Genomic DNA, 12,344 nt, shown 5'->3' on the forward strand with positions numbered 1-12,344 from the left:
CGTGTGCGTGTGTGTGTGTGTGTGTGTTTTGCGTACGTGTGTGTGTGCGTGCGTGTGTGCGTGTGTGCGTGTGTGTGTGTTTATCTGTGTGCTCCGTCTCAGAGCTCTCTCTCTCTGGCCCAGCTAGGCTTCCAGCATAGTTTGTCCATAGACAGGCATGATATGCATCACCATCCTCATCATCAGGAGACCCAGACGTTGCTATTCTCTTTAATCATCCCTTATGTCTCACTCACTTGTATATGGCCTCTTTATGTGGTCTTCATTTTCATAGGTGCCCTTCAATAACTGGACGAAGGACACACAATAGTTTTTAAGGAACACATTTTTGATATTCAGATCAGTCAGTCTTTATATTAGATGTGTAATGTTGGACACAGTTGTTTGTTGTGGACAGGAATGTGGACAGTTGTTTGTTGTGGACAGGAATGTGGACAGTTGTTTGTTGTTGACAGGAATGTGGACAGTTGTTTGTTGTGGACAGGAATGTGGACAGATGTTTGTTGTGGACAGGAATGTGGGCAGTTGTTTGTTGTGGACAGGAATGTGGACAGTTGTTTGTTGTGGACAGGAATGTGGACAGTTGTTTGTTGTGGACAGGAATGTGGACAGTTGTTTGTTGTGGACAGGAATGTGGACAGTTGTTTGTTGTGGACAGGAATGTGGACAGTTGTTTGTTGTTGACAGGAATGTGGACAGTTGTTTGTTGTGGACAGGAATGTGGACAGTTGTTTGTTGTGGACAGGAATGTGGACAGTTGTTTGTTGTGGACAGGAATGTGAGAAATTAAATGGTTCAGCAGCAACATGAACACACAGAGATTCAGCTGAGTCCCTGACAAGAGCACTGAAAGACAACATGAACACACAGAGATGCAGACACACAACTCTTCTCTGCCAATAATCTGATGTGATCTACCCTGGGTTCTGCTGTTGTCCTGTCTGTTTAAATGATCTGATGTGATCTTTTATTTATTTTTTATTTCACCTTTATTTAACCAGGTAGGCAAGTTGAGAACAAGTTCTCATTTACAATTGTGACCTGGCCAGGATAAAGCAAAGCAGTTCGACACATACAACGACACAGAGTTACACATGGAGTAAAACAAACATACAGCTATAATACAGTATAAATAAGTCTATATACGATGTGAGCAAATGAGGTGAGATAAGGGAGGTAAAGGCAAAAAAAGGCCATGGTGGCAAAGTAAATACAATATAGCAAGTAAAACACTGGAATGGTCGATCTGCAGTGGAAGAATGTGCAAAGTAGAAATAAAAATAATGGGTGTATGTGTGTGCGTGCGTGTGTGCGTGCGTGTGTGTGTGCGTGTGTGCGTGCGTGCGTGTGTGTGTGTGTGTGTGTGTGTGTGTGTGTGTGTGTGTGTGTGCATGCGTGTATGTGTGTGTGTGTGTGTGTGTGTGCGTGCGTGCGTGTGTGCGTGCGTGCGCGTGCGTGCATGCGTGCGTGTGCGTGCGTGCGTGCGTGCGTGTGTGTTGATAGGTAGGTTGTGGACTAGAGCGGGGGCCACAGACAGGAAAGGTGTTGTCTGTTTAGAGGTGTGTATCCGTCAGGGTGTTCTGTAGATCCCACCACCAGGATCTCAGGGAGTCTATTTCCATGTGGAACTGGAAGTGTTTCTGTAACTGACACTACATCCCAAATGGCATCCTATTCCCTATATAGTGCACTACTTTTTTACCAAAGCCCTGTGCCCGTGGTCTAAAGTAGTGCACTATATAGGGAATTGTGTGTCATTTAAATGGCATCCTATTCCCTATATAGTACACTACTTTTTACCAAAGCCCTGTGCCCGTGGTCTAAAGTAGTGCACTATATAGGGAATTGTGTGTCATTTAAATGGCATCCTATTCCCTATATAGTACACTACTTTTTACCAAAGCCCTGTGCCCGTGGTCTAAAGTAGTGCTCTATATAGGGTGTCATTTGGAACGCAGATTCTGACACTGTAGTAACCAGGGGGAGTGTTGAGGCACACCGTTAGGGAACTCTGGGAACAGGGAGCGGTTCCTTTTGGACCCCGACTCCGGTCCCTGGCACTAGGCTCTCAGATCTGTGAGACTACAGGGACCTGACACACACACACATCTCTGAGTGATACTACAGTGACCTGACAGCTCATGGATCTGTAACAGCTGTTCTCAGAACTGTGTTCACAACACTAACTGAACACAGATGATACTGTATTATGATTGGGAAGATAACGTGTTGGCTTGATACACCGTTGGTTCTGTTTCATATCAGGCCATTTCTTCAGAACTTGGAACTTGGAATCCATGGAATGGAACACAGTGTGTTCATTACTGTAATAAATTATGAGCCCAAGCTTCCAACATGGTATCCTCTGATTGAATGACAGTTGTTTGTCTACTGATGTCAAAATAATCCATATAAGGACTTCTTCCCAGCGTTCTACCCTAAAGGTCAAGCAAGGAGGAATATGTCAGAGTGGAGCTTTTATAAGCTCTGAGAACTTAAGCTGAGACAAGCAGCCTTTTATAAACTGAGACAAGAAGTTGTTGTTGGGAAAAAGTGGAGCTTTATAAAGTTGAGACAATAGTTTGATGTTATTCTTTTAATGTTTAGAGGAGAAGTGCATCAGTGATTGGTGTTTGCGTAGTTCAGAGTGATTTGCTGTTACACTTAGTGCCATTTGCAGTCTGTCATATTGTTTACTGTCTGTCATATTGTTTACTATCTGTCATATTGTTTACAGTCTGTCATATTGTATACATTATATCATATTGTTTACATTATATCATATTGTTTACAGTCTGTCAAATTGTTTACAGTCTGTCATATTGTTTACAGTCTGTCATATTGTTTACAGTCTGTCATATTGTTCACAGTCTGTCATATTGTTCACAGTCTGTCATATTGTTTACATTATATCATATTGTTTACAGTCTGTCATATTGTTTACAGTCTGTCATATTATTTACTGTCTGTCATATTGTTTACAGTCTGTCATATTGTTCACAGTCTGTCAAATTGTTTACAGTCTGTCATATTGTTCACAGTCTGTCATATTGTTTACATTATATCATATTGTTTACATTATATCATATTGTTTACATATTGTTTACGTTACCCTTGGTCATGTCCCGGGCAGGGTAGGTCAGGGGTGAAGGATGCTGGTGGGCTGATGGTGGGTGTTGTATGGCGTGTGTGCAGTGAAACATCTGGAGTCACTAATAAACTAGTCTGTACTGCCAAAGTCTGTACTGCCAGTAAAGCTGGGATATCGATTTGATCTGCTGCCCTGGGAAACTGGAACTGCACAAAAAGAGAGAGAGAGAGAGAGAGAGCGAGAGAGAGAGTGAGAGAGAGAGAGAGAGAGAGAAAGAGAGAGCGAGAGAGAGAGAGAGAGAGAGAGAGAGAGAGAGAGAGAGAGAAAGAGAGTTTAGAGAGAGAGAGAGAGAGAGAGAGAGAGAGAGAGAGAGAGAGAAAGAGAGCAGAGAGAGAGAGAGAGAGAGAGAGAGAGAGAGAGAGAGAGAGAGAGAAAGAGAGCGAGAGAGAGAGAGAGAGAGAGCGAGAGAGAGAGAGAGAGAGCCCTGCTGCCAGACTTTCCCTGACTTGTCAATAATTGTTGTGTTTGGCCATGTAGGTTAAATGTCACTGTCTATACAAAGTCACTGGAGAGTTAGTGGAGAGTGTGGCGTTTGATGGTGTGAAAAGCATATGGTGTGTTTTCAGTGTGACTTCATATGGTGTGTTTTCAGTGTGACTTCATATGGTGTGTTTCCAGTGTGACTTCATATGGTGTGTTTCCAGTGTGACTTCATATGGTGTGTTTTCAGTGTGACTTCATATGGTGTGTTTCCAGTGTGCCTTCATATGGTGTGTTTTCAGTGTGACTTCATATGGTGTGTTTCCAGTGTGACTTCATATGGTGTGTTTTCAGTGTGACTTCATATGGTGTGTTTTCAGTGTGACTTCATATGGTGTGACTTCATATGGTGTGTTTTCAGTGTGACTTCATATGGTGTGTTTCCAGTGTGACTTCATATGGTGTGTTTCCAGTGTGACTTCATATGGTGTTTTCAGTGTGACTTCATATGGTGTTTTCAGTGTGACTTCATATGGTGTGTTTCCAGTGTGACTTCATATGGTGTGTTTTCAGTGTGACTTCATATGGTGTGTTTCCAGTGTGACTTCATATGGTGTGTTTTCAGTGTGACTTCATATGGTGTGTTTCCAGTGTGCCTTCATATGGTGTGTTTTCAGTGTGACTTCATATGGTGTGTTTTCAGTGTGACTTCATATGGTGTGACTTCATATGGTGTGTTTCCGGTGTGACTTCATATGGTGTGTTTTCAGTGTGACTTCATATGGTGTTTTCAGTGTGACTTCATATGGTGTGTTTTCAGTGTGACTTCATATGGTGTGTTTCCAGTGTGACTTCATATGGTGTGTTTTCAGTGTGACTTCATATGGTGTGTTTTCAGTGTGACTTCATATGGTGTGTTTTCAGTGTGACTTCATATGGTGTGTTTTCAGTGTGACTTCATATGGTGTGTTTCCAGTGTGACTTCATATGGTGTGTTTCCAGTGTGACTTCATATGGTGTGTTTTCAGTGTGACTTCATATGGTGTGTTTCCAGTGTGACTTCATATGGTGTGTTTCCAGTGTGAATTCATATGGTGTTTTCAGTGTGACTTCATATGGTGTGTTTTCAGTGTGACTTCATATGGTGTGTTTCCAGTGTGACTTCACATTGCGGTTGTCTGTGTTTGTTTATTCACCAGCCAGGGCATAACGAGGTGGCTTAATTGGAACGTCCTCCTTGTTCTGATGACACTCGCCCGCACACGCACTCACTCACCAACTCACACCTCCTGATTCAGGAGGGCTAAAGTTATTCCCCTAATGATATACTGTATCCTTATACTGTTCCTCATATACGGTGTAGAGATATGAGCATCTGGGAAATATGATATATACAATGTATAGCATACATCACCTCCCAAGCCACTTTAGGAGCAGAGGGCTGTCTTCAACAGGGTTTCAGAGGGCTGTCTTCAACAGGGTTTCAGAGGGCTGTCTTCAACAGGGTTCCAGAGGGCTGCCTTCAACAAGGTTCCAGAGGGCTGTCTTCAACAGTGTTTCAGAGGGCTGTCTTCAACAGGGTTCCAGAGGGCTGTCTTCAACAGTGTTTCAGAGGGCTGTCTTCAACAGGGTTTCAAAGGGCTGCCTTCAACAGGGTTTCAAAGGGCTGCATTCAACAGGGTTTCAAAGGGCTGCATTCAACAGGGTTCCAGAGGGCTGCCTTCAACAGGGTTTCAGAGGGCTGCCTTCAACAGGGTTTCAGAGGGCTGTCTTCAACAGGGTTTCAGAGGGCTGCATTCAACAGGGTTCCAGAGGGCTGCATTCAACAGGGTTCCAGAGGGCTGCATTCAACAGGGTTTCAGAGGGCTGCATTCAACAGGGTTCCAGAGGGCTGCATTCAACAAGGTTCCAGAGGGCTGTCTTCAACAGTGTTTCAGGGGGCTGTCTTCAACAGGGTTTCAAAGGGCTGCCTTCAACAGGGTTTCAAAGGGCTGCATTCAACAGGGTTTCAAAGGGCTGCATTCAACAGGGTTTCAAAGGGCTGCATTCAACAGGGTTCCAGAGGGCTGCCTTCAACAGGGTTTCAGAGGGCTGCCTTCAACAGGGTTTCAGAGGGCTGTCTTCAACAGGGTTTCAGAGGGCTGCATTCAACAGGGTTCCAGAGGGCTGCATTCAACAGGGTTCCAGAGGGCTGCATTCAACAGGGTTTCAGAGGGCTGCATTCAACAGGGTTCCAGAGGGCTGCATTCAACAGGGTTCCAGAGGGCTGCATTCAACAGGGTTCCAGAGGGCTGCCTTCAACAGTGTTTCAGAGGGTTGTCTTCAACAGGGTTCCAGAGGGCTGCATTCAACAGGGTTCCAGAGGGCTGCATTCAACAGGGTTCCAGAGGGCTGCATTCAACAGGGTTCCAGAGGGCTGCCTTCAACAGGGTTCCAGAGGGCTGCATTCAACAGGGTTCCAGGGGCTGCATTCAACAGGGTTCCAGAGGGCTGCCTTCAACAGTGTTTCAGAGGGTTGTCTTCAACAGGGTTCCAGAGGGCTGCATTCAACAGGGTTCCAGAGGGCTGCATTCAACAGGGTTCCAGAGGGCTGCCTTCAACAGGGTTCCAGAGGGCTGCATTCAACAGGGTTCCAGAGGGCTGCCTTCAACAGGGTTTCAGAGGGCTGTCTTCAACAGGGTTCCAGAGGGCTGCATTCAACAGGGTTCCAGAGGGCTGCATTCAACAGGGTTTCAGAGGGCTGTCTTCAACAGGGTTTCAGAGGGCTGCATTCAACAGGGTTTCAGAGGGCTGCCTTCAACAGGGTTCCAGAGGGCTGCATTCAACAGGGTTCCAGAGGGCTGCATTCAACAGGGTTTCAAAGGGCTGCATTCAACAGGGTTCCAGAGGGCTGCATTCAACAGGGTTCCAGAGGGCTGCCTTCAACAGGGTTCCAGAGGGCTGCATTCAACAGGGTTTCAGAGGGCTGCATTCAACAGGGTTTCAGAGGGCTGCATTCAACAGGGTTCCAGAGGGCTGCCTTCAACAGGGTTCCAGAGGGCTGCCTTCAACAGGGTTCCAGAGGGCTGCATTCAACAGGGTTCCAGAGGGCTGCCTTCAACAGGGTTTCAGAGGGCTGTCTTCAACAGGGTTCCAGAGGGCTGCATTCAACAGGGTTTCAGAGGGCTGCATTCAACAGGGTTCCAGAGGGCTGCATTCAACAGGGTTCCAGAGGGCTGCATTCAACAGGGTTTCAAAGGGCTGCATTCAACAGGGTTCCAGAGGGCTGCATTCAACAGGGTTCCAGAGGGCTGCATTCAACAGGGTTCCAGAGGGCTGCCTTCAACAGGGTTTCAGAGGGCTGCATTCAACAGGGTTTCAGAGGGCTGCCTTCAACAAGGTTTCAGAGGGCTGCATTCAACAGGGTTCCAGAGGGCTGCATTCAACAGGGTTCCAGAGGGCTGCATTCAACAGGGTTTCAGAGGGCTGCATTCAACAGGGTTCCAGAGGGCTGCCTTCAACAGGGTTCCAGAGGGCTGCCTTCAACAGGGTTCCAGAGGGCTGCCTTCAACAGGGTTCCAGAGGGCTGCATTCAACAGGGTTCCAGAGGGCTGCCTTCAACAGGGTTCCAGAGGGCTGCATTCAACAGGGTTTCAGAGGGCTGCATTCAACAGGGTTTCAGAGGGCTGCATTCAACAGGGTTCCAGAGGGCTGCCTTCAACAGGGTTCCAGAGGGCTGCCTTCAACAGGGTTCCAGAGGGCTGCCTTCAACAGGGTTCCAGAGGGCTGCCTTCAACAGGGTTTCAGAGGGCTGCATTCAACAGGGTTTCAGAGGGCTGCATTCAACAGGGTTTCAGAGGGCTGCCTTCAACAGGGTTCCAGAGGGCTGCATTCAACAGGGTTCCAGAGGGCTGCCTTCAACAGGGTTCCAGAGGGCTGCCTTCAACAGGGTTCCAGAGGGCTGCATTCAACAGGGTTTCAGAGGGTTGTCTTCAACAGGGTTTCAGAGGGCTGCCTTCAACAGGGTTCCAGAGGGCTGCATTCAACAGGGTTCCAGAGGGCTGCATTCAACAGGGTTTCAAAGGGCTGCATTCAACAGGGTTCCAGAGGGCTGCATTCAACAGGGTTCCAGAGGGCTGCCTTCAACAGGGTTCCAGAGGGCTGCATTCAACAGGGTTTCAGAGGGCTGCATTCAACAGGGTTTCAGAGGGCTGCATTCAACAGGGTTCCAGAGGGCTGCCTTCAACAGGGTTCCAGAGGGCTGCCTTCAACAGGGTTCCAGAGGGCTGCATTCAACAGGGTTCCAGAGGGCTGCCTTCAACAGGGTTTCAGAGGGCTGTCTTCAACAGGGTTCCAGAGGGCTGCATTCAACAGGGTTTCAGAGGGCTGCATTCAACAGGGTTCCAGAGGGCTGCATTCAACAGGGTTCCAGAGGGCTGCATTCAACAGGGTTTCAAAGGGCTGCATTCAACAGGGTTCCAGAGGGCTGCATTCAACAGGGTTCCAGAGGGCTGCATTCAACAGGGTTCCAGAGGGCTGCCTTCAACAGGGTTTCAGAGGGCTGCATTCAACAGGGTTTCAGAGGGCTGCCTTCAACAGGGTTTCAGAGGCTGCATTCAACAGGGTTCCAGAGGGCTGCATTCAACAGGGTTCCAGAGGGCTGCATTCAACAGGGTTCCAGAGGGCTGCATTCAACAGGGTTCCAGAGGGCTGCCTTCAACAGGGTTCCAGAGGGCTGCCTTCAACAGGGTTCCAGAGGGCTGCATTCAACAGGGTTCCAGAGGGCTGCCTTCAACAGTGTTTCAGAGGGTTGTCTTCAACAGGGTTCCAGAGGGCTGCATTCAACAGGGTTCCAGAGGGCTGCATTCAACAGGGTTCCAGAGGGCTGCATTCAACAGGGTTCCAGAGGGCTGCATTCAACAGGGTTCCAGAGGGCTGCATTCAATAGGGTTTCAGAGGGTTGTCTTCAACAGGGTTCCAGAGGGCTGCATTCAACAGGGTTTCAGAGGGCTGCATTCAACAGGGTTTCACAGGGTTGTCTTCAACAGGGTTCCAGAGGGCTGCATTCAACAGGGTTTCAGAGGGCTGCATTCAACAGGGTTTCAGAGGGCTGCCTTCAACAGGGGTTCAGAGGGCTGCCTTCAACAGGGTTCCAGAGGGCTGCATTCAACAGGGTTCCAGAGGTCTGCATTCAACATGGTTCCAGAGGGCTGCATTCAACAGGGTCCCAGAGGGCTGCCTTCAACAGGGTTCCAGAGGGCTGCCTTCAACAGGGTTCCAGAGGGCTGCATTCAACAGGGTTCCAGAGGGCTGCCTTCAACAGGGTTTCAGAGGGTTGTCTTCAACAGGGTTCCAGAGGGCTGCATTCAACAGGGTTTCAGAGGGCTGCATTCAATAGGGTTTCAGAGGGCTGCCTTCAACAGGGGTTCAGAGGGCTGCCTTCAACAGGGTTCCAGAGGGCTGCATTCAACAGGGTTCCAGAGGGCTGCATTCAACAGGGTTCCAGAGGGCTGCATTCAACAGGGTTCCAGAGGGCTGCCTTCAACAGGGTTCCAGAGGGCTGCATTCAACAGGGTTCCAGAGGGCTGCCTTCAACAGGGTTCCAGAGGGCTGCATTCAACAGGGTTCCAGAGGGCTGCATTCAACAGGGTTCAGAGGGCTGCATTCAACAGGGTTCCAGAGGGCTGCATTCAACAGGGTTCCAGAGGGCTGCATTCAACAGGGTTTCAGAGGGCTGCATTCAACAGGGTTCCAGAGGGCTGCATTCAACAGGGTTCCAGAGGGCTGCATTCAACAGGGTTCCAGAGGGCTGCCTTCAACAAGGTTTCAGAGGGCTGCATTCAACAGGGTTTCAGAGGGCTGCCTTCAACAGGGTTTCAGAGGGCTGCATTCAACAGGGTTCCAGAGGGCTGCATTCAACAGGGTTCCAGAGGGCTGCCTTCAACAGGGTTTCAGAGGGCTGCATTCAACAGGGTTCCAGAGGGCTGCATTCAACAGGGTTCCAGAGGGCTGCATTCAACAGGGTTTCAGAGGGCTGCATTCAACAGGGTTCCAGAGGGCTGCATTCAACAGGGTTCCAGAGGACTGCCTTCAACAGGGTTTCAGAGGGCTGCATTCAACAGGGTTCCAGAGGGCTGCCTTCAACAGGGTTTCAGAGGGCTGCATTCAACAGGGTTCCAGAGGGCTGCATTCAACAGGGTTCCAGAGGGCTGCATTCAACAGGGTTTCAGAGGGCTGCATTCAACAGGGTTCCAGAGGGCTTCATTCAACAGGGTTCCAGAGGGCTGCATTCAACAGGGTTTCAGAGGGCTGCATTCAACAGGGTTCCAGAGGGCTGCATTCAACAGGGTTTCCAGAGGGCTGCCTTCAACAGGGTTCCAGAGGGCTGCATTCAACAGGGTTCCAGAGGGCTGCATTCAACAGGGTTCCAGAGGGCTGCATTCAACAGGGTTTCAGAGGGCTGCATTCAACAGGGTTCCAGAGGGCTGCATTCAACAGGGTTTCAGAGGGCTGCCTTCAACAGGGTTCCAGAGGGCTGCATTCAACAGGGTTCCAGAGGGCTGCATTCAACAGGGTTCCAGAGGGCTGCATTCAACAGGGTTCCAGAGGGCTGCATTCAACAGGGTTCCAGAGGGCTGCCTTCAACAGGGTTCCAGAGGGCTGCATTCAACAGGGTTCCAGAGGGCTGCCTTCAACAGGGTTCCAGAGGGCTGCATTCAACAGGGTTTCAGAGGGCTGCATTCAACAGGGTTCCAGAGGGCTGCATTCAACAGGGTTCCAGAGGGCTGCATTCAACAGGGTTCCAGAGGGCTGCATTCAACAGGGTTCCAGAGGGCTGCCTTCAACAGGGTTCCAGAGGGCTGCATTCAACAGGGTTCCAGAGGGCTGCATTCAACAGGGTTCCAGAGGGCTGCCTTCAACAGGGTTCCAGAGGGCTGCATTCAACAGGGTTCCAGAGGGCTGCATTCAACAGGGTTCCAGAGGGCTGCATTCAACAGGGTTCCAGAGGGCTGCATTCAACAGGGTTCCAGAGGGCTGCATTCAACAGGGTTCCAGAGGGCTGCATTCAACAGGGTTCCAGAGGGCTGTTACAGTGCAGTCAAGATAACAGGTCCATGGGTCTCAGACAGGACTGGATCATATGAGTAATGATTGGGTTTATTGGTCTCAGAGCACACAGGAGAAGAGATCAGTGATTTAAGAGGGGGGAGAAGGTGGTTATCCCCATGTCTCATACATTTACATTACATTACATTTAAGTCATTTAGCAGACGCTCTTATCCAGAGCAACTTACAAATTGGTGAATTCACCTTCTGACATCAGTGGAACAGCCACTTTACAATAGTGCATCTAAATCATTTAAGGGGGGGGGGAAGGATTACTTTTTTGTTTTCAGTGTGACATCATATGGTGTGTTTCCAGTGTGACTTCATGTGGTGTGTTTTCAGTGTGCCTTCATATGGTGTGTTTTCAGTGTGACTTCATATGGTGTGTTTCCAGTGTGACTTCACATTGCGGTTGTCTGTGTTTGTTTATTCACCAGCCAGGGCATAACGAAGTGGCTTATGGCATATGGCATATGGTGTGACTTCATACAGACGTAGGATCTTCATTTGAGCCAGTTTGCTACAGCAGAAAAACAATCCTGCAGCAACAGGAAATGTGAATTATTATATAGATGATCATTCATGGGTGTTTTTGTAAAGGTCAATACATTTTTCATTAGGGCGAATCATGTCTGAAATGTCAAAGTGGAAATTACAAACTTTATAAGACTTAACACTCAAATACACTAGAAGTTCCTGCAATGCAGGAAAATTCTCAGCAACAAAAATAGTGATCAAATGAAGATCCTACATCTGTAGATAGGGCGCGGCTCTGTGGATGCCCTCTGCTCCAGGCTGTCCAACCTAATGTGTTTGTATATCTGTCAGTGTTTATCGGAGCTGTTGGGGAAAAAAGCAGAACACACATTTCCATCCCGTATGAACTAAAAAAGTACATGGTATGTCTCAGTGTAGCTAGCTATAGTTGTGTGTATGGTATGTCTCAGTGTAGCTAGCTATAGTTGTGTGTATGGTATGTCTCAGTGTAGCTAGCTATAGTTGTGTGTATGGTATGTCTCAGTGTAGCTAGCTATAGTTGTGTATATGGTATGTCTCAGTGGAGCTAGCTATAGTTGTGTATATGGTATGTCTCAGTGTAGCTAGCTATAGTTGTGTGTATGGTATGTCTCAGTGGAGCTAGCTATAGTTGTGTATATGGTATGTCTCAGTGTAGCTAGCTATAGTTGTGTGTATGGTTTGTCTCAGTGGAGCTAGCTATAGTTGTGTATATGGTATGTCTCAGTGTAGCTAGCTATAGTTGTGTGTATGGTATGTCTCAGTGTAGCTAGCTATAGTTGTGTATATGGTATGTCTCAATGGAGCTAGCTATAGTTGTGTATATGGTATGTCTCAGTGTAGCTAGCTATAGTTGTGTGTATGGTATGTCTCAGTGGAGCTAGCTATAGTTGTGTATATGGTATGTCTCAGTGTAGCTAGCTATAGTTGTGTGTATGGTTTGTCTCAGTGGAGCTAGCTATAGTTGTGTATATGGTATGTCTCAGTGGAGCTAGCTATAGTTGTGTATATGGTATGACTCAGTGTAGCTAGCTATAGTTGTGTATATGGTATGTCTCAGTGGAGCTAGCTATAGTTGTGTGTATGGTATGTCTCAGTGTAGCTAGCTATAGTTGTGTATATGGTATGACTCAGTGTAGCTAGCTATAGTTGTGTGTATGGTATGTCTCAG

Source organism: Oncorhynchus masou, unplaced genomic scaffold (assembly GCF_036934945.1).
Source record: "Oncorhynchus masou masou isolate Uvic2021 unplaced genomic scaffold, UVic_Omas_1.1 unplaced_scaffold_461, whole genome shotgun sequence".
NCBI classification, from domain to species: domain Eukaryota; kingdom Metazoa; phylum Chordata; class Actinopteri; order Salmoniformes; family Salmonidae; genus Oncorhynchus; species Oncorhynchus masou.